Genomic DNA, 23,531 nt, shown 5'->3' with positions numbered 1-23,531 from the left:
AATGATTTTTAAATTCTCTTCGTATCCCCTACTTAAACAATTCTCTAAGCATAAGTACTGGATTCTAAACAGGAGCTTAGCAACCAGTGTTAAAGTTTGGACTCAAGTACACGCCATCATATAAGATACATTGAGCAACCTTCAGAAAGTGAACCATTAATGCGCTAAATCTAAACTGGATTTTGCTCATGATTTAGATGTGCAGATTGCAAGAGAGAAAAGTGAAAAGAGAAGATTGGAGTTGTAGAAAATCCTTACCGGCCAGCACAGGCATCTGATCTTGATGGTGGTGTGGTGTACGCCAGTTAAGAGCTTACCCGTGTGCAGCCACTGTCAGTGTCACGTCTCCTATGCGGGAAACCATGCTGTCGGCGGCAGTCCCATTGATGGCCAGCACAACGTCCCGCGCTCGTCACTGGCGACACACCACGACGTGGCGAGGCCCCATCCTGAAGACACACCCCGACAAACAGAGGCTGTCCCGCCCTCGATGGAACGGCAGCCTTCATCCCGGATTGCACAACAGCCTCCATCCTGGAGCACACGACGGACTCCCAAGCAACGACGGATGCAGACAATGGTTGGCACACAGCTGGGAAATGCCCTCCGGCGCACAGACCAACCCTAGGAATCAGACGATGATGGACTAAATCCACTAAACAGTTAGATTAATTAGTCGAGTCGAGTCGACTCAACTCGGCCAGAGTAATCATAGAAATGTTGAGGTGGACTCGGCCGGAGGGGTGTTCACCATGGCCTTGTCGGAGAGGAGGGGATCCGATGGTGGCCTTGTCGGAGAGGAGGGGATCCGATGGTGGCCTTGTCAGAGAGGAGGGGATCCAACGGCAGAGAGTAGTTGATGCAGCGACGACCTTGTTAGGGAGGAGGATCGCGCTACTTGATGAGCCTCAAGTGGGGCCCGTTTGCCACGAGGTTTCAGGGCGAATTTCTTCGCATACTTGGCAGTTACAAACATGTATTCCTTCCATTCCTTAGCCCATCGGCGTTCTATCTTCTGCAGCCGAATCTTTATCTTGGTCATTGTTTCATTTTCATTAGGTGTGCAATAGCCCAAGTAAATATCCTCAGGGATATCCAAAGTTGTGTTCTGCTCAAGTTTCTTTCCTCCCTTCTGCTTTCTGTCATCCTCCATTTTCTTGAGCTAAGGATTTTGCTGATGAGATTGAACTCTTAAGGATTCTGATGAGACTTGAAGATTTTCTTCAAGAAACGCTGCAAATGAGTTAATGTGATGAGAACCGAGAGATTCATCAGCTGACATGTGTGGACCTGTGAACAGAGTATAGTTGCGAGGAATTTGGAGAGGTCATATGCGTTCTCAGATTTGAAGAAAATGAAAAAGTTTGACAGTTGAGGAATTTAACGAGTGGTTGAGGAATTTGCCTAAGCATACTGTTCTTGGGTTCCAGAGTTGTACAGATCCGAAAATTCGCACAATTGAGGAATCTCGTGAAAATCTTAGATGCTTAGTGAAGTTCATCAATGGTGTGGTGATAGGCAGTGTTTGAGGAATCAAGTGCATATCGATTCTTGAGGAAAACCAGATTTCACATAGGAGATGTAAAATAGTAGATCTAACTTCCTGTAAAAATGAGATTTTTATTTACCCTTGAAGGTGCGCACGAAGAACACAGAAAAAGTTGTGTAGAGAAGCTCTTCGGTCGCGTGTCCAATGCGCCCTAACCCGGTGGCAGAGGACGTCTACGGCGGCGGCGGACGAAGATGGTCCGACTCCGACGTGGTTCCGGCGACGGAGAAGTCGAGGCAGTGAAGCTCTTCTTCACCGGCGACGAGACTTCCAGGGGTGGCGCTAGGGTTCGGTGGCTTTTGCTGTAGCAGGAGAGCGATGGGGCGAAGAAGTGTTTGCCGAGGGGGATAAGGACATATTTATAGCCAGACAGTTACTGTTGGCGCGAAGAATTCGGACCAAACAGCCCCTGCCTCTACGTCTCCGCGGGACACGTGTAGTTCCCGAGCAAGGCGGTGGAGATAGTGGAGATCGTGGTTATCCGAACGTGGGAAGTGGGGTTCAGTTATTGTGCATTAAAGAAACAATTTTTGAAGATTTGAGGATTTTTGTTACAAAATCATCAGCTGACAAGGACGCGGTGAGGATTTTGAACAAAGTTTCAAGTAGAACGCATATGAAGAATTGAATAGACTAGATGAGAATAGAATAGAGGGAAAGTAGGGTCCGATCACATTCACTTATAAGAAATATCAACTTGAAGAAATAGCTATAAGTGAATGCTGTTGAGGACTTGAAATCACAGTCCATCTAGTCAAACGAAAGTCATCAACTGTTTTTTTAAGATTTGAGTAACTTGAGGATTTTGTGATAAATAGTCACGATGAAGAACAACTGTTTTGAAGAAAAACACATTTGAGGAAATGGAACATTTGAAGAAAATCAACTTGAGGAATTTCACGTTGGGCGGTGGCGTGACCCACCATATAAGAATGTTGATTACAGACGCCGCGTACAATTGTCGTAGGGCCCTGAGAATCAATTTCTTCGTTGATTTCTTCACATTCAGAGTGATATTCTTCATCAGTTGAAGAAAATCGATTCATCATGTGTTGCACATCTAAGTCATCAATTTTGCATAAGTTTTAGGATGTGTGCATGTTTTTACAAAACATTTGAAGATTCTAAGATATTTAGCTCACACCGCAACTTGCAAAACCTTTTCTCATCCAAGGGCTTAGTGAAGATATCTGCCAGTTGATCATCAGTCTTCACATGGTCGATGAGGATATTGCCCTTGAGGACATGGTCCCGGAGAAAATGATGACGAATCTGGATGTGCTTGGTCTTCGAGTGTTGTACTGGGTTGTATGCAATCTTGATTGCACTCTCATTGTCGCAGTAGAGAGGCACATTCTTCATGTTGATGCCGTAGTCCTTGAGGGTTTGCTTCATCCATAGTAATTGAGCACAGCATGAACTAGCAGCAATGTACTCAGCTTCGGCAGTGGAGAGTGATACGCAGTTCTGCTACTTTGAGGACCAGCAAACTAGTGATCTTCTGAGGAAATGACATGTGCCAGAAGTTGACTTGCGATCCACACGGTCACCAGCATAGTCAAAATCAGAATACCCTACCAGATGAAGATTTGAGCCCTTGGGATACCATAATCCTAGTGTTGGTGTGTGAGCTAAGTATCGAAGAATATGCTTCACAGCCTTATGGTGTGATTCCTTCGGTTTTGCTTGAAAATGTGCACACATGCAAACACTAAGCATTATATCTGGCCTAGATGCACATAGATACAATAAAGAGCCAATCATAGAGTGATATACCTGCTGATCGAAATCTTTACCATTTTCATCAGTGCCGAGGTGGCCGTTGGTAGGCATTGGAGTCTTGGCACCTTTGCATTCATGCATGTCGAATTTCCTTAGAACATCCTTGAGGTATTTCTCCTATGATATGAAGATTCCATTGTGTTGTTGATGAATTTGAAGACCTAAGAAGAATTTCAGCTCCCCCATCATGGACATCTGATATTCTTCACTCATCATGTAAGCAAATTCATCACTCTATCGTTTGTCAGTACAGCCAAATATGATATCATCGACATATATTTGACACACAAATAGCTCATTATCATAGGATTTAGTGAAAAGAGTTGGATCGAGTGAACCAGGTTTGAAGCCTTTCTTCATGAGGAATTCCTTCAATGTGTCATACCATGCCCGAGGGGCTTGATTGAGACCATAGAGTGCCTTTTTGAGTCTGAAGACTTTGTCTGGATTCTTTGGATCTTCAAAACCTGGGGGCTGAGCAACATATACTTCTTCCTCAAGCTTACCATTGAGGAATGCACTTTTCACATCCATTTGATATAATATGATGTTATGATGATTAGCATAAGCAAGTAGTATTCGAATAGCTTCAAGTCTAGCAACAGGTGCAAAAGTTTCATCGAAATCTATTCCTTCAACCTGGGTGTAGCCTTGGGCTACAAGTCATGCCTTGTTCCTCACCACTTGATCATCCTCATCTTGCTTGTTTTGGAAAATCCACTTGGTGCCGATGATGTTGTGCTTGCGAGGATCTGGTCGTTTGACGAGCTCCCATACGTCATTCAGCTTGAATTGAAGAAGTTCGTCTTGCATAGCTTGGATCCACTCCGGTTCCAGAAAAGCCTCAGCAACTTTTGAGGGTTCTGTGATGGATACAAAGGAAAAATGCCCACAAAAGTTAACTAAGTGTGAAGCTTTTGAGCGAGTGAGAGGACCTGATGCATTGATGTCGTTGAGGATTTTGTCAAGTTCTACTTCATTTGCAATCCTCGGATGAGCTGGTTGAGGATTTCGTCTGGGCTGAGGAAGTGGTTCTAGTGCAATTTCCTCAGGAGCGTCTTCTTGATTTTCATCAGTGATGGGGATCGTTTCTTCACCAATTTCCTCAATGGGGACAATGTCTTCAGTAGGTTTGAGTTTTATTGCTTCCTCAGGAGACAGCTTATCTGGATCAGAAGGCAATTGCTCTCTTTGCGAGCCATTAGTTTCATCGAACCGCACATCTACAGTCTCAAGAACTTTGTTGTGATAGTTGTTGAAGACTCTGTAGGTGTGCGAGTCCTTTCCATAACCGAGCATAAAACCTTCATGTGCCTTAGGTGCAAATTTTGACCTATGGTGAGGATCTCTAATCCAACATTTTGTACCGAAGACTTTGAAATAACTTACATTGGGTTTCTTATCAGTGAGGAGTTCATATGAGGTTTTCTTGAGGAATTTGTGAAGATATACCCTGTTGATGATATGGCATGCAGAGTTGATTGCTTCAGGCCAAAAGCGACGAGGAGTCTGGTATTCTTCAAGCATAGTTCTTGCCATCTCAACGGGAGTCGTGTTCTTCCTTTCGATGACACCATTCTGCTGAGGAGTATAAGGAGCAGATAATTCGTGAGTAATACCAAGTTCATCTAGATAATCATCAAGACCAGTGTTTTTGAACTCTGTTCCATTATCACTCCTGATATGTTTGATCTTGATGCCAAAGTTCATCGAGGCCCTTGAACAAAATCGTTTGAAGATTTCCTGCACTTCAGTTTTATACATTATGATATGCACCCATGTATATCTGGAATAATCATCAACTATGACGAAGCCATATAAAGACGCTGCATTGGTTAGTGTGGCATAATGAGTAGGTCCAAATAAATCCATATGGAGCAATTTGAATGGACGAGTAGTGGTCATGATAGTCTTCGATGGATGCTTGGATCTGGTCATTTTCCCAGATTCACATGCACCGCAGAGATGATCCTTGAGAAATTTGACTGATTCGATGCCGATGACATGCTTCTTCTTCGCGAGCGTGTGCTCCTCATGCCTGCATGACCTAGTCTTCGGTGCCACAGCCATCCTTCTGAGGTTTTTGCTAGTAAGCAAGTGGCTGGTTGAGGACCTGTAGAGAAATCAACAATGTACAAATCCCCTCTTCTTACACCTTCAAAGACTTTGGATCTGTCAGATTCCATGATGACTACACATCGATATCTACCAAAGATAACAATCATATCAAGATCACAAAGCATCAAGACTGACATGAGGTTAAAACCAAGGGATTCAACAAGCATCACTTTGTCCATATGCCTATCCTTGGAAATAGCCACTTTGCCAAGTCCCAATACCTTGCTTTTACCTTTGTCAGCATATGTGATTTGTTTCAGAGGTAATGGAGTTAGTGGCATATTCATCAGCAAGCTTTTATCACCAGTCATGTGATGTGTGCAGCCACTATCAAGAACCCACTCAGTATTCTTGGGTTTATCATCCTGCAGATGAATTAGTACATCTTACCATCTCATATGCTTCAAGTTTGAAGAATATGATATCAATTTCATAAGATAAGAATTTCATCACAACAGAATTATAAGGACGTGTGAAATATTTCTATTTCATCAATATTAGCTTGCGTCCTATCAAGCATTTCCTCAGGTCTCCAGCAAATTCTTCAGATGATGATTTTCATCTGGAGACATGTCCTGCAGAAATGATTAGTTCGATTTCTTCATCACCCACATGTGAAGGGGTGGTAAAGCATTCATCATCCTGCGAGCACCATATGAGAAAGGTGGCATTGAAGCTAATGCACTTCTCTTAACAGTAGGGGGGTTAAAGTACTCATATGAATATGCAGAGAACTGATTTGAGGATTATGAACATAATGGTTAGAAGAGTAACGCTCATATTCATATTCCTTGTAGTTTCCCTGCATGTTAGACGCATTAGCACGGGTACGAGCATAATTTTGACCAGTTGAGGATTTTGATCCTCTTGAAGACTTTAGTCCTCCTGAGGATTTTGATTTGGGGTTCAGATTCTTCATTGGTGGTGTCATGAGGACATTCACCTCAATATTTTCAAGACAACTTTTGGGAACCCATATTTTCCTCAAGGGAGGACCATTCCTGCAGTTACTTCCAACATATCGAGCAAATAGTTCACGAGATTGATTTTTGAACAGTTTGTAGTTGGAGTCAAATGACTCATCTGAGGAATAGGATAATTCACAAGAAAAGCCAGTTAGATTAGATGGATCAAAAGGAGGCCCAGTAGCAGCAACCCATGAGGTTTTGGGATACTGCTCAGGTTTCCAATAAGATCCATCAGCATTTAATTTCCTCTCAAAGGCAATTCCTTCTTTCCTCGGGTTCCTGTTCAAGATCTGCTTTTTGAGCACATCACAAAGGGTTTGATGTCCTTTGAGGCTTTTGTATATGCCCGTCACATACAATTCCTTCAACCCTGCATTTTCATCAATAACATTTTGTGTTTTCCTCAAGTGAGGAAATAGACACTACAGGTGTAGTTGAAGAATTTGCAGCAATAGAAGCATTTGATGATTCTGGTGAAGAATTAGCAGTTTCGCGTTCAATGCATTTAAGACATGGAGGAATGAATTCAGCTTGAGTAGCGCTGATCTGTTGAGCTAGTAATGAATCATTTTCCATACGAAGATCATCATGAGAATTCCTCAGCTTCTCTAGATCAAGCTTCCTTTGAAGAAACTCATAGGAAAGTTTCTCATGATCAGCGAGGAGTGTATCATAACGATCTTGAAGATTATCAAATCTAGACTGAAGACTTTCCACATCTTCAGTGAGGATTTGGGTAAGATTCATTTCATCATTCAACAGATCATCACTTCTATCTAGCAGTTTCTGAAGCTTTTCCAGGGCAGTTTGTTGTTTAGTGGCAATGATAGCAAGTTTACTGTAACTGGGTTTTTTATAATCATCAGGTTTACAGTCACTTGAATCAGAGGAGGAAGCATCATTTGGTACCTTTAAACCTTTTGCCATGAAGCAATAGGTTGGATCGAAGTCATCAGCATAGTCATCAATGTGGATGGTGTTATCATCTTCTTCAAGGTTGAAGATTGACTTGCTGATGAGGGTGGTTGCCAGTGCAAGACTAGCCTGTCTAGGTTCTGAGTCTTCATCAGAACCCTCTTCTTCATCACATTCCTCTGATTCTGCCTCGGAATCCATTTCCTTGCCAATAAGTGCCCGAGCCTTTCTGAAACTAGTATTCTTGTGTGATGAGAGCTTTGAAGATGAGGATTTTGAAGATTTCTTCTTCTTCTTCGAGTCATCAGAACTGTCATCCTTGTATTTCTTCTTCTTTGATTCCATTCCCCAACGAGGACAGTCAGCAATGTAATGACCTGATTTCTTGCACTTGTGGCAGGTTTTTTCTTGTAGTCCTCAGATGAAGATTCTGATTTCCTCATGTCTCTTCTTGAAGATTTACCGAACTGGCCACGTCGTGTAAACCTCTGGAATTTCCTCACGAGCATTGCAAGCTCCTGTCCAAATTCTTCAGGGTCACCAATGCTGTCATCCGAATCTTCTTCTTCAGATGAGGAAATTGCTCTAGCCTTCAGTGCACGTGGTCTAGAATAGCTTGGTCCGTATAGATCTTCCTTTTCTTCTAGCTGGAATTCATGAGTATTTAGCCTTTCGAGTATATCAGCTGGATCAAGCATCTTGTAGTCTGGTCTTTCTTGAATCATCAGAACTAAAGTATCAAATGAAGAATCCAAAGATCTCAGCAGTTTCTTCACAACTTCGTGATCAGTAATGTCTCGAGCTCCCAATCCTTGCACTTCATTTGATATGTTAGTGAGGTGATCAAAGGTGTCTTGGCACCTTTCATTGTCATGCCTCTTGAAGCGATTGAAGAGATTGCGAAGAATATCAACACGAGAGTCACGCTGGGTTGATACTCCTTCATTTACTTTGCACAGTCTCTCCCAGATCAGTGTTGCAGAGCCCAAAGCACTCACTCTTCCAAACTGGCCTGGGCTCAGATGGCCAGAGATGATATTCTTCGCTTGAGAATCGAGTTGCTTGAATTTCTTCACGTCAGCAGCAGAGACACTAGCAGAGATGATGGGGACGCCATGTTCCACAATATACCAGAGATCATTATCAATAGCTTGTAGATGCATTTGCATCTTGTTCTTCCAGAAGGGAAAGTTCTTTCGTTCGAAGGTAGGACATGCTGCAGTTAGCTTAAACATGCCTGCAGTCGACATAACTAAAACTCCAGATGGTTAAACCAAATCACACAGAACAAGGGAATACCATGCTCTGATACCAATTGAAAGTGCGTTATATCGACTAGAGGGGGGCGAATAGGAGATTTTTAGAATTTCATCACTGAGGAAATTCCTCACTGATGACTAACTTACAGCGGAAACAGTAAAGGATTAGAAGTGCAAAGTTTCACAACAACAGTTTTTCAGAGTGAGGAATGTGAAAATAGATTGCACAGTGAACAGGCACGCAGAAAACATATGAGGATTAACTAGCGTGAAGAATTTGAGGTTGAGGAATTTCAGAGAAAGTCTTCAGCAAATTCTTCAAACAGTAGCAGTGAAAGTCATCAACACATAATCTGAGGAAAGTAAGGAGTTCAGGAATTAGAACCCATTTCACAGCGAAGACCGTAGTTGATGACCCAGTTCCAACTCCTGTGACAGTCGTACATCTGGTTTGGAGCGGCTTGGTATTGATACCAGAGGACACACAGTCGCGGGACACATAGTCCCTACCGTGTTCTCCTTGGGCTAAGAACACACGGTCCTCTCCCAACACTCGTGGTAAGTCTTCAGGACAGACTTCCAAACCCTCACAAACTTGGTCACCCGGCGATCCACAATTGACTGCTGGAAAGCTCTAGACCATGACGCCTAACCGTCTGGAGGATGCACAGTCCTCAAAGGTAAAAGGCTTCAGTCCCACACAGGAACAACTTCTTCAGTGATGCTCAATCACTAGGTTTGGTTTGTGGTTTCGGTGTATGGGGTATTTGTTGGAATTATGCCCTAGAGGCAATAATAAATATAGTTATTATTATAACTCCTGTATCAAGATAATAGTTTATTATCCATGCTATAATTGTATTGAATGAAGACTCATTTACATGTGTGGATACATAGACAAAACATCGTCCCTAGCATGCCTCTAGTTGGCTAGCCAGTTGATCGATGATAGTCAGTGTCTTCTGATTATTAACAAGGAGTTGTTGCTTGATAACTGGATCACGTCATTGGGAGAATCACGTGATGGACTAGACCCAAACTAATAGACGTAGCATGTTGATCGTGTCATTTTGTTGCTACTGTTTTCTGCGTGTCAAGTATTTATTCCTATGACCATAAGATCATATAACTCACTGACACCGGAGGAATGCTTTGTGTGTATCAAACGTCGCAACGTAACTGGGTGACTATAAAGATGCTCTACAGGTATCTCCGAAGGTGTTAGTTGAGTTAGTATGGATCAAGACTGGGAATTGTCACTCCGTGTGACGGAGAGGTATCTCGGGGCCCACTCGGTAATACAACATCACACACAAGCCTTGCAAGCAATGTAACTTAGTGTAAGTTGCGGGATCTTGTATTACGGAACGAGTAAAGAGACTTGCCGGTGAACGAGATTGAAATAGGTATGCGGATACTGACGATCGAATCTCGGGCAAGTAACATGCCGAAGGACAAAGGGAATGACATACGGGATTATACGAATCCTTGGCACTGAGGTTCAAACGATAAGATCTTCGTAGAATATGTAGGATCCAATATGGGCATCCAGGTCCCGCTATTGGATATTGACCGAGGAGTCTCTCGGGTCATGTCTACATAGTTCTCGAACCCGCAGGGTCTGCACACTTAAGGTTCGACGTTGTTTTATGCGTATTTGAGTTATATGGTTGGTTACGGAATGTTGTTCGGAGTCCCGGATGAGATCACGGACGTCACGAGGGTTTCCGGAATGGTCCGGAAACGAAGATTGATATATAGGATGACCTCATTTGATTACCGGAAGGTTTTCGGAGTTACCGGGAATGTACCGGGAATGACGAATGGGTTCCGGGAGTTCACCGGGGGGGCAACCCACCCCGGGGAAGCCCATAGGCCTTTGGGGAGGCACACCAGCCCTTAGTGGGCTGGTGGGACAGCCCAAAAGTGCCCTATGCACCATAGAGATAAAAATCAAAGAGAAAGAAAAGAAAAAGGAGGAGGTGGGAAGGAAGGGGGACTCCCTCCCACCAAACCAAGTCCAACTCGGTTTGGGGGGGGGGAGTCCTCCCCCCTTGGACTCGGCCGACCCCCTTGGGGCTCCTTGAGCCCCAAGGCAAGGTCCCCTCCCTCCCACCTATATATACGGAGGTTTTAGGGCTGATTTGAGACGACTTTTCCACGGCAGCCCGACCACATACCTCCACGGTTTTTCCTCTAGATCGCGTTTCTGCGGAGCTCGGGCGGAGCCCTGCTGAGACAAGGTCAACACCAACCTCCGGAGCGCCGTCACGCTGCCAGAGAACTCTTCTACCTCTCCGTCTCTCTTGCTGGATCAAGAAGGCCGAGATCATCGTCGAGCTGTACGTGTGCTGAACGCGGAGGTGCCGTCCGTTCGGTACTAGATCGTGGGACTGATCGCGGGATTGTTCGCAGGGCGGATCGAGGGACGTGAGGACGTTCCACTACATCAACCGCGTACACTAACGCTTCTGCTGTACGATCTACAAGGGTACGTAGATCACTCATCCCCTCTCGTAGATGGACATCACCATGATAGGTCTTCGTGCGCGTAGGAAAATTTTTGTTTCCCATGCGACGTTGCCCAACAGTGGCATCATGAGCTAGGTTCATGCGTAGATGTCTTCTCGAGTAGAACACAAAAGTTTTTGTGGGCGGTGATGTGCGTTTTGCTGCCCTCCTTAGTCTTTTCTTGATTCCGCGGTATTGTTGGATTGAAGCGGATTGGACCGACATTACTCGTACGCTTACGAGAGACTGGTTTCATCGTTACGAGTAACTCCGTTGCTCAAAGATGACTAGCAAGTGTCGGTTTCTCCAACTTTAGTTGAATCGGATTTGACCGAGGAGGTCCTTGGATGAGGTTATATAGCAACTCATATATCTCCGTTGTGGTGTTTGCGTAAGTAAGATGCGATCCTACTAGATACCCATGGTCACCACGTAAAACATGCAACAACAAAATTAGAGGACGTCTAACTTGTTTTTGCAGGGTATGATTGTGATGTGATATGGCCAACGATGTGATGTGATATATTGGATGTATGAGATGATCATGTTGTAATAGAAATATCGACTTGCACGTCGATGGTACGGCAACCGGCAAGATCCATAGGGTTGTCTTTATACTAACGTTTGTGCTTGCAGATGCGTTTACTATTTTGCTAGGATGTAGCTTTAGTAGTAATAGCATGAGTAGCACGACAACCCCGATGGCAACACGTTGATGGTAGATCATGGTGTGGCGCCGGTGACAAGAAGATCGTGCCGGTGCTTTGGTGATGGAGATCAAAAAGCACGTGATGATGGCCATATCATGTCACTTATGAATTGCATGTGATGTTAATCCTTTTATGCACCTTGTTTTGCTTAGAACGACGGTAGCATTATGAGGTGATCTCTCACTAAAATTTCAAGACGAAATTGTGTTCTCCCCGACTGTGCACCGTTGCTACAGTTCGTCGTTTCGAGACACCACGTGATGATCGGGTGTGATAGACTCAACGTTCACATACAACGGGTGCAAAACAGTTGCGCATGCGGAACACTCGGGTTAAGCTTGACGAGCCTAGCATGTGCATACATGGCCTCGGAACACATGAGACCGAAAGGTCGATCATGAATCATATATTTGATATGATTAGCATAGGGATGCTTACCACTGAAACTATACTCAACTCACGTGATGATCGGACTTGGGATAGTGTAAGTGGATCATGAACCACTCAAATGACTAGAGAGATGTACTTTTTGAGTGGGAGTTTAGCATATAATTTGATTAAGTTGAACTCTAATTATCTTGAACATAGTCTAAAGTCCACTTTGAATATATTTGTGTTGTAGATCATGGCTCACGCAACAGACATCCTGAATTTTAATACGTTCCTAGAGAAAGCTAAGTTGAAATATGATGGAAGCAACTTTGTAGACTAGGCTCGTAATCTTAAGCTAATCTTACAAGCTGGGAAGAAGGATTATGTCCTTAATGCTGCGCTAGGAGATGAACCACCCGCTACGGCTGATCAGGATGTTAAGAACGCTTGGTTAGCACGTAAGGAGGACTACTCAATAGTTCAATGTGCAGTCTTGTATGGCTTAGAACCGGGACTTCAACGTCGCTTTGAGCGTCATGGAGCATTTGAGATGTTTCAGGAGTTGGAGTTTATCTTTCACAAGAACGCCCGGATCGAGAGGTATGAGACCTCCGATAAATTCTATGCTTGCAAGATGGAGGAAAACTCATGTGTCAGTGAACATGTGCTCAAAATGTCTGGGTACTCAAACCGTCTAGCTGAGCTGGGGATTGAACTCCCGCAAGAAGCTATCACTGACAGAATCCTTCAATCACTGCCGCCAAGCTATAAAGGCTTTGTGTTGAACTACAACATGCAAGGGATGAACAAGTCTCCCGGCGAGTTGTTTGCGATGTTGAAAGTCGCAGAGTCTGAACTCCGTAAAGAGCATCAAGTGTTGATGGTGAATAAGACCACTAGTTTCAAGAGAAACGGCAAAGGCAAGAAGGGCAATTCGAAGAGGAGCGGCAAGCCTGTTGCCAATCCGCCGAAGAAACCCAAGGCTGGACCTAAGCCTGAAACGGAGTGCTACTATTGCAAGGGTATGGGTCACTGGAAGCGCAATTGCCCCAAGTATCTGGCAGATAAGAAGGCGGGCAAAGAAAAATCAGGTATATTTGATATACATGTTATTGATGTGTACTTAACCGGCTCTCGTAGTAGTGCCTGGGTATTCGATACCGGTTCTGTTGCTCATATTTGCAACTCGAAATAGGAACTGCGGAATAGACGAAGGCTGGCGAAAGATGAAGTGACGATGCACGTAGGAAATGGTTCCAAGGTTGATGCAATCGCCGTCGGCACAGTGTCACTTCAACTACCGTCGGGATTAGTGATGAACTTAAATCATTGTTATTTAGTGCCTGCGTTGAGCATGAACATTATATCTGGATCTTGTTTATTGCGAGACGGTTACTCTTTTAAGTCAGAGAATAATGGTTGTTCTATTTCTATGAGTAACATCTTTTATGGTCATGCACCGAATGTGAGAGGATTGTTCATATTGAATCTTGATAGCGATACGCATATACATAACATTGAGACCAAAAGAGTTAGAGTAAACAATGATAGCGCCATATTTTTGTGGCACTGTCGCTTGGGTCATATTGGTGTAAAACGCATGAAGAAACTCCATGCTGATGGACTTTTGGAGTCACTTGACTTTGATTCACTTGACACGTGCGAACCATGCCTCATGGGCAAGATGACTAAGACTCCGTTCTCCGGAACAATGGAGCGTGCAAGTGACTTATTGGAAATCATACATACCGATGTGAGTGGTCCAATGAGCGTGGAGGCACGCGGCGGATATCGTTATTTTCTCACCTTCACTGACGATTTGAGTAGGTATGGTTATGTCTACTTGATGAAGCATAAGTCTGAAACATTTGAAAAGTTCAAGCAATTTCAGAGTGAAGTGGAAAATCATCGTAACAAGAAGATCAAGTTCCTACGGTCTGATCGTGGGGGTGAATATCTGAGTTTCGAGTTTGGTGATCACTTAAGAAAATGTGGAATTGTTTCACAGTTAACACCGCCTGGAACACCACAGCGTAATGGTGTGTCCGAACGTCGTAATCGTACTTTGTTAGAGATGGTGCGATCTATGATGTCTCTTACTGATTTGCCGTTATCATTTTGGGGTTATGCATTAGAAACAGCTGCATTCACTTTAAATAGGGCACCATCAAAATCCGTTGAGACGACACCATACGAACTGTGGTATGGCAAAAGGCCAAAGTTGTCGTTTCTTAAAGTTTGGGGATGTGATGCTTATGTCAAAAAACTTCAGCTTGAAAAGCTGGAACCCAAAGCGGAAAAGTGCGTCTTCATAGGTTACCCAAAAGAAACAGTTGGGTACACCTTCTATCTCAAATCCGAGGGCAAAGTGTTTGTTGCTAAAAACGGAGCTTTTCTCGAGAAGGAGTTTCTCTCGAGAGAATTGAGTGGGAGGAAGATAGAACTTGACGAGGTTGTCGAACCTCTCATCCCTCTGGATGGTGGCGCAGGGCAAGGGGAAACCTCTGTCGTTGCGACGCCGGTTAAGGAGGAAGTTAATGATGATGATCATGAAACTCCAGTTCAAGTTTCTGTTGAACCACGCAGGTCGACGAGATCACGCACTGCTCCAGAGTGGTACGGTAATCCCGTCTTATCAATCATGTTGTTAGACAACAATGAACCTGCAAATTATGAAGAAGCAATGGTGGGCCCAGATTCCAACAAATGGCTAGAAGCCATGAAGTCCGAGATAGGATCCATGTATGAGAACAAAGTGTGGACTTTGGAGATACTACCTGAGGGTCGCAAGGCTATTCAGAACAAATGGATCTTTAAGAAGAAGACGGACGCTGACGGCAATGTGACCGTTTATAAAGCTCGACTTGTGGCAAAGGGTTTTTCACAAGTTCGAGGAGTTGACTACGATGAGACTTTCTCACCCATAGCGATGCTTAAGTCCGTCAGAATCATGTTAGCAATAGCTGCATTTTTCGATTATGAAATCTGGCAGATGGATGTCAAAACGGCGTTCCTTAACGGTTTCCTTAAGGAAGAGTTGTATATGATGCAACCCGAAGGTTTTGTCGATCCTAAGAATGCTAACAAGCTGTGCAAGCTCCAGCGATCCATTTATGGACTGGTGCAAGCATCTCGGAGTTGGAACAAACGCTTTGATGAGGTGATCAAAGAATTTGGGTTTATACAAGTGGTTGGAGAATCTTGTATTTACAAGAAAGTGAGTGGGAGCTCTGTGGCGTTTCTAATATTATATGTGGATGACATATTACTGATTGGAAACAACGTAGAGCTTTTGGAGAGCATAAAAGGTTACTTGAATAAAAGTTTCTCAATGAAGGACCTAGGAGAAGCTGCTTACATTCTAGGCATTAAGATCTATAGGGATAGATCAAAACGCCTGATAGGACTTTCACAAAGCACATACCTTGATAAAGTTTTGAAAAGGTTCAAAATGGAATAGTCCAAGAAAGGGTTCTTGCCAGTTTTACAAGGTACAAGATTGACTAAGACTCAGTGCCCAGCAACTGATGAAGATAGAGAGCATATGCGCTCCGTCCCCTATGCTTCAGCCATAGGTTCTATCATGTATGCGATGATGTGCACTAGACCGGATGTTAGCCTGGCCATAAGTTTGGCAGGCAGGTTCCAGAGTAATCCACGAGTGGATCACTGGACAGCGGTCAAGAATATCCTGAAGTACCTGAAAAGGACTAAGGAGATGTTTCTCGTGTATGGAGGTGACGAAGAGCTCGCCGTAAAAGGTTACGTCGATGCAAGCTTTGACACAGATCCGGAAGACTCTAAGTCGCAAACCGGATACGTATTTATTCTTAATGTGGGTGCAGTAAGCTGGTGCAGTTCCAAGCAAAGCGTCGTAGCAGATTCTACATGTGAAACGGAGTACATGGCTGCCTCGGAGGCGGCCAAGGAGGGTGTCTGGATGAAGCAGTTCATGATGGATCTTGGAGTGGTGCCAAGCGCACTGAATCCAATAACCTTGTTCTCTGACAACACTGGTGCCATTGCCTTAGCAAAGGAACCACGGTTTCACAAGAAGACCAGACACATCAAACGACGCTTCAACCTCATCCGCGACTACGTCGAGGAAGAGGACGTAAATATATGCAAAGTGCACACGGATCTGAATGTAGCAGACCCGCTGACTAAACCTCTTCCACGGCCAAAACATGATCGACACCAGAACTGTATGGGTGTTAGATTTATTACAATGTAATTCACATGGTGATGTGAGGGCTAGATTATTGACTCTAGTGCAAGTGGGAGACTGTTGGAATTATGCCCTAGAGGCAATAATAAATATAGTTATTATTATAATTCCTGTATCAAGATAATAGTTTATTATCCATGCTATAATTGTATTGAATGAAGACTCATTTACATGTGTGGATACATAGACAAAACACCGTCCCTAGCATGCCTCTAGTTGGCTAGCCAGTTGATCGATGATAGTCAGTGTCTTCTGATTATTAACAAGGTGTTGTTGCTTGATAACTCGATCACGTCATTGGGAGAATCACGTGATGGACTAGACCCAAACTAATAGACGTAGCATGTTGATCGTGTCATTTTGTTGCTACTGTTTTCTGCGTGTCAAGTATTTATTCCTATGACCATAAGATCATATAACTCACTGACACCGGAGGAATGCTTCGTGTGTATCAAACGTCGCAACGTAACTGGGTGACTATAAAGATGCTCTACAGGTATCTCCGAAGGTGTTAGTTGAGTTAGTATGGATCAAGACTGGGATTTGTCACTCCGTGTGACGGAGAGGTATCTCGGGGCCCACTCGGTAATACAACATCACACACAAGCCTTGCAAGCAATGTAACTTAGTGTAAGTTGCGGGATCTTGTATTACGGAACGAGTAAAGAGACTTGCCGGTGAACGAGATTGAAATAGGTATGCGGATACTGACGATCGAATCTCGGGCAAGTAACATGCCGAAGGACAAAGGGAATGACATACGGGATTATACGAATCCTTGGCACTGAGGTTCAAACGATAAGATCTTCGTAGAATATGTAGGATCCAATATGGGCATCCAGGTCCCGCTATTGGATATTGACCGAGGAGTCTCTCGGGTCATGTCTACATAGTTCTCGAACCCGCAGGGTCTGCACACTTAAGGTTCGACGTTGTTTTATGCGTATTTGAGTTATATGGTTGGTTACCGAATGTTGTTCGGAGTCCCGGATGAGATCACGGACGTCACGAGGGTTTCCGGAATGGTCCGGAAACGAAGATTGATATATAGGATGACCTCATTTGATTACCGGAAGGTTTTCGGAGTTACCGGGAATGTACCGGGAATGACGAATGGGTTCCGGGAGTTCACCGGGGGGGGGGGGGCAACCCACCCCGGGGAAGCCCATAGGCCTTTGGGGAGGCACACCAGCCCTTAGTGGGCTGGTGGGACAGCCCACAAGTGCCCTATGCGCCATAGAGATAAAAAACAAAGAGAAAGAAAAAAAAGGAGGAGGTGGGAAGGAAGGGGGACTCCCTCCCACCAAACCAAGTCCAACTCGGTTTGGGGGGGAGTCCTCCCCCCTTGGACTCGGCCGACCCCCTTGGGGCTCCTTGAGCCCCAAGGCAAGGTCCCCTCCCTCCCACCTATATATACGGAGGTTTTAGGGCTGATTTGAGACGACTTTTCCACGGCAGCCCGACCACATACCTCCACGGTTTTTCCTCTAGATCGCGTTTCTGCGGAGCTCGGGCGGAGCCCTGCTGAGACAAGGTCATCACCAACCTCCGGAGCGCCGTCACGCTGCCGGAGAACTCTTCTACCTCTCCGTCTCTCTTGCTGGATCAAGAAGGCCGAGATCATCGTCGAGCTGTACGTGTGCTGACCGCGGAGGTGCCGTCCGTTCGGTACTAGATCGTGGGACTGATCGCGGGATTGTTCGCGGGGCGGATCGAGGGACGTGAGGACGTTCCACTACATCAACCGCGTTCTCTAACGCTTCTGCTGTACGGTCTACAAGGGTACGTAGATCACTCATCCCCTCTCGTAGATGGACATCACCATGATAGGTCTTCGTGCGCGTAGGAAAATTTTTGTTTCCCATGCGACGTTCCCCAACAGTATTTCCTCACTAATGAATTACTCTCGAGGACTTTGAGGAATTGGGTTGCTCTTATGACAAGTGTCAGTTTCTAACGGAGCAGCCAACCAGCTAATGGTTGTGGGGGGCGGCTATTTATAGCCTCAGAGCATCCCGACATGATTTGACACTAATGCCCTTAAATAATATGACCGTTGGTGTGGATAAGACCAATGATGTGGCATGGCTATCAAAACGGTCGGAACCCTCAACTCTGAGAGTCCTCATGTCACTCGTATTCCTCACTTGAGGCTTTTGGTAGGCTTAGGCTTGGGTTGAGCATCATGAGGAAATTCATTCCAAAGTGTAACTTCGACCCCCTTTAACAGTACGATGTTCCTATTACTCAAGTGTGAACAAAATAAAACAGAAAGAGTAAATCTTCATGCTTCAAAGTCTTCAGAATGGTTTTCTTCAGGACACACCGAATTCCTCAGTTTCAATATCTTCATGAGGAATATCAATTTCATCGTAGATTCTTCGCGATTCAATTCTTCAGCTTCAGACCAATTTCTTCAACCGAAGATATACATTTTTAGGGGTCGACATTCATCAAATATTTCAAACTCCTTAGTGACTTATAGATCTTGTGTACACTCATAAACACATTAGATACTTAACCTATAAGTCTTCAAACCACCAAAATCACTAAGGGGCACTAGATGCACTTACAGTAATGAATAGCATCAAGGATCTGAACATAAACTCTTCCACCAAGTAATCCAACTAGCATCAACTACAAAGAGTAATCAACACTACTAGCAACCTTACAAGTACCAATCGGAGTTGCGAGACGAAGATTGGTTACAAGAGATGAACTAGGGATTGGAGAGGAGATGGTGCTGATGAAGATGTTGATGAAGATGCCTCCCCTTCGACGAGAGGAGTGTTGGTGATGACGATGGCGACGATTTCCCCCTCCGGGAGGGAAGTTTCCCCGGCAGGATTGTACTGTCGGAGCTCTAGATTGGATCTGCTCAAGTTCCGCCTCGTAGCGGCGGCGAAACCACAAAAAAGCTCCCTCTTGATTTTTTTCTCGACCAGGACGCTTCATATAACAAAAGAGGGGGGCTAGTGGGCCGTCAGGGAGCCCACAAGCTCCCCCTCTGCCACCAGGGGGTGGCGCTGTCAGGGCTTGTGGCGCCCTGGCAGCCCCCCTCCGGTAGTTCTTTCGCCCAGTATTTTTTATATAATCCAGAAAAAATCCACGTAACTTTTCAGGGCATTTGGAGATGTGCAGAATAGAGAACTAGGATTTGCTCCTTTTCCAGTCCAGAATTCCAGCTGCGTGAATTCTCCCTCTTCAAATAAACCTTGCAAAATAAGAGAGAAAAGGCATAAATATGGTACCATAAGTAATATAACAGCCCAAAAATCAATGAATATCAACATGAAAGCATGATGCAAAATGGACGTATCAGCTAGCAGTACAAGCAGAGGCGGGAGGCAATTCAGATATGATCCATCTGTTAAGCCTGTGGAAAAGTTACCATATGAGAGGACCAAGCCGGAAAACTAGGACATATGTCATGCCGAATTGAGGGCCCATTTTGCAAAGAAAACTCCACCTTAGAAGGAGAAGCTAGATCCGGTGAAAGTGGAGCACACTATCAATCAACTGAAGCGACCACCACCGCCTCCGCCGGATTCCAACTATGATCGCATTCTTAAAAAGACATATGCACAAGCGCGGTGGTCTTGAACTACTTCCAGTGATGCAAGGTACTTAGCAGAACGAAGAAGTGGGAAAACAATTCCCCAGCTCGGTCAACAGGAGAAGCAATCGTGCCCCCCCCCCCCCCGCTCAAGGTATCTAGCGATATCGTCGTTGCTAATCATCCGGGGATGGTGCCCGGTACCAACCCTGATGATTACTTGGGGTGATGTAATTTTTGAAACGGCTGAGGTAACAAAAGAACAATATAAATACGTGCACGGGAAGCCTCTCATCAAACCTGGTCGTCCTCCTCTATTGACGATGATGCACAAATTGCATGAGTGGTATATGAAAACCTGCATAGAGTCTGGGAAAGACGCTATGTATGTGGCAGTGAAACCAGAGCACGAATTCATTGGACTTTCCGTGATTCCTATTCAATTTGAGAAGTTATTTCAGTTATACAATCAACTGGCCCTCGACAAACAACTCATGACTTCCTACTGTTTGTAAGTATTACTTCTATAGTTAAGTCTCTAGCTCAGCTCGTTCATTGCATATATATATAATTACCCTCACTATATATATTATGCAGATTGAAGATCGTCGAATTAAATAAAGCAGGAATCTTTGACGTTGGGTTCATTAGCCTAGATGTCGCAAATGAATTGACGGTACGAAACTCAATCAAAGAGACCGAGGAGAACTTGCTAAACTCGTTCCTTATACATCAAAACAAAAGGGAAATAATTTTTCCTTACAACTTCAAGTGAGTGTTGTTGTCTTCTCTGTATACTCGGTTTTGCTTACTCGAGGTTAAGTAATGTAATTGATGAGTTATATATTCGTGCGCAGATACCACTATATTCTGCTATCCATTGATGTTGGCAGTGCATCAGTAACTGTCTTAGACTCGAGACGTAAAGCCGAAGACGATTATGCGGACATGACTGCAATGCTCAAGAAGTAAGTTCAGTCAATACTGGGACCATATCGGCATGCAACTTTCGTTAATTTCCTGATATCAAGTAATCATTTTCTTTGTCTAGCAGGGTTTGAAAGAAGCTCGCCAATAAGGTTCCCGGTCTAAACAAAAAGTTGCGATTTACGCATCCCAAAGTAAGTAGTACTAGCTAGTTCCGCACATCTCTAATTAATTCAAATTTTCATCAATATATCATTGCCATGCTTTCTTATCAGTTTGATTGAACTCTATTCTCGTAAAGTGTATGTACCGGAAAAAAATGACTGTTTTATGTGGATACTACGTATGCGAGTTCATTCGCCATTCGACCTCTGAGCTGGGGTTCTCTAAGGAACTATTTGAAGTACGTAAATAATATTCATAATTTTATTTTATATATTACCATCAATTGTGTTGAGTTTCATTCACATATATGCATGTATTGACCCCCCCTCCCCCACTTCTTTAAATTAGATCTGAAAGATGCGGGATGAACTTCTATCATATGATCACATATGAACAATTCAAGAGGAATTTGCAAGTTTCTTTTTGACCACGTCATACCTAAAGACGGAGAATACCATTCGGATTTGTGATTGGATCTTAATTAGATGATGTTAGGGATTGTAAAAGATGTTATATTGTATATATGTAGTAGCGTCGGATATATTTACGAAAACTTGTTGTTCGACCAAGCAGAGAGAAACCTCCTAAATTAACCGTTCAAAACCCCCTAAATTAACCCTCCAAAACCCCCAACCACCCTAAAAAAACCCAGCTCCGCCATATGCTGACGCGTCGATGCCATTTGATCCCGGTTGGTGTGATCAACCGGGACTAAAGTTTCTCCAGACAGCAGTCACGTGTAGACACTTCTATCCCGGTTGGTAAGCGAACCATGACTAAAGGTTTTGGGCTTTATTAGTCCCGGTGCAGAATAGGATCTTATGGGCTTCTGAAACCAAAACAAATGGACCATTTTCTACTAGTGTAATTAGTCTAGCTCTCAGGGAATGCCAACCCTGCATCTTGTGTGGAATTCTATTGTTCTGACGCTGGCTACTGGCTGGCATGTTTGCATCAGTGCATCACCCATTGCTTGCTTACTCAATACTCACTGCACAGTCTGCACTTACTTGTCTCGAAATGTTTAATTACATGCCGCTGTTTGACAGGAAGAAAAAATTACCTGCCGGTGGTACTAGCTAGCTAGCTCGCCCGTGCCAGCGGTGCTCGAGATTTGATCTCGGGAACATTAACTTAGTCTGCTAGTTGCTGATTGCTCTCTCGTGATCTCGCTCCTCGGAGAAAGCAAAGAATGATAGGCTACTGTAGGTAGTTCTACAGTTGGTATTGGCTGCAGCCGATATACGGGTCCTAACCAACCTACCAAGCTACTCCTCCTAGTTTGTTAAACAAGTACACTTGCTTAAGATCGAAGAGTAATCAAGTACTCCAGCACGACAATATACAGTATATATCCACACATGGCCTTGTTTACGCAGTAATCACTCTACTTCTGGCATGTGTAGCCTCGTTGATTTTGAGACAGATAAGATAGTAAGATGGGTTTATTATCCTTCGCAAGTGTGATGGCATGAGTCTGCCATGTGTGATGCCTCCGTGTCTGCCTTCTGCCCTAGCGGCCTAGCCTTAGCCTTAGCCTGTGCCCTAACAGCTGTGTACGTGGTAGAGAACGTACAAAACAGGGGATCGATGATGGATTTGCGTGGAAAGTGTGGCCGTTAGTGGTGTGATGGTAACGTGTGCCCTGGTAATCAGAGCCAACCAAGCAAACCAGGGGAGGACAGACATATCTTTGCCAATCCAAGGGTGTCTCGTGTACTCTACAGGAGTAGATTATCCAGTCGCCGCCGGAGTAGAATATTGTATGTTATCCCAATGAAGTGATGATTTCAAGTGCAGTTCACGTATACGTGCGTGCCGTACCCGCGCGCCGCGGATCTCACGTCCCAAACCTCCGCTCTGTATAGGGTTGGACTAATTATTATTTTTTTTGGAAAAGGAGGTTAAACCCTTGTCTTTGCATCAATCGATGTAGACAACCATTTTTATTAATTATTTTATGTAAGTCTAACAAAAACATATATTAAATCATCCGAAGTCACCACCCACACCTACAAAACTCGATAATGTGGAGTGCTCTCACTCCCCATATCTAGAACCGGAGCCGTCACCGATCCATCCACATAACGTATCGGGACCCACAGCCGGTGCAGCAGACGTAAAGCGTACACCACATGCACACGTTTTAGACGCAGCCATCATCATCGGATTGCTGACCCATATTCAGGAGAGAGATCTGTATCATCCTTGTCAGTCTGTCCATCCGTCGACGCCACCACGACGCCCAACGGCGCCACCGTCCCACGCTCGTCAGTCCAGACGCGAAGATTCCGAAGGATCTGTCGTGCGTAGCACCTGCCGACCAGGCATGACACAGCATAGCACCTGTCGGCCAGACATGACTTGACATCTTCACCGAAAGCTTCGTGCAAGACGATGCTCTCAAGAAAGAAAACGACACTGCAGTACCGCCATCGTTCGATCTGGAAAACCAGATCCTAAGGTTTCTC

At 44.4% G+C, this 23,531-nt stretch overlaps 1 pseudogene; it reads right to left on the bottom strand.

Annotated features, from left to right (window-relative positions):
- Nucleotides 1-305: 305 nt before the first annotated feature.
- On the bottom strand, nt 306-23,496 carry LOC123396256 (annotated as a pseudogene).
- Nucleotides 23,497-23,531: the final 35 nt, after the last annotated feature.

The sequence above is a fragment of the Hordeum vulgare genome, chromosome 1H (genome assembly GCF_904849725.1).
Source record: "Hordeum vulgare subsp. vulgare chromosome 1H, MorexV3_pseudomolecules_assembly, whole genome shotgun sequence".
Taxonomy (NCBI): Eukaryota; Viridiplantae; Streptophyta; class Magnoliopsida; order Poales; family Poaceae; genus Hordeum; species Hordeum vulgare.
The sequence above is the reverse complement of the archived record's forward strand: the minus strand, read 5'-3'. Positions and strand labels throughout refer to the sequence as shown.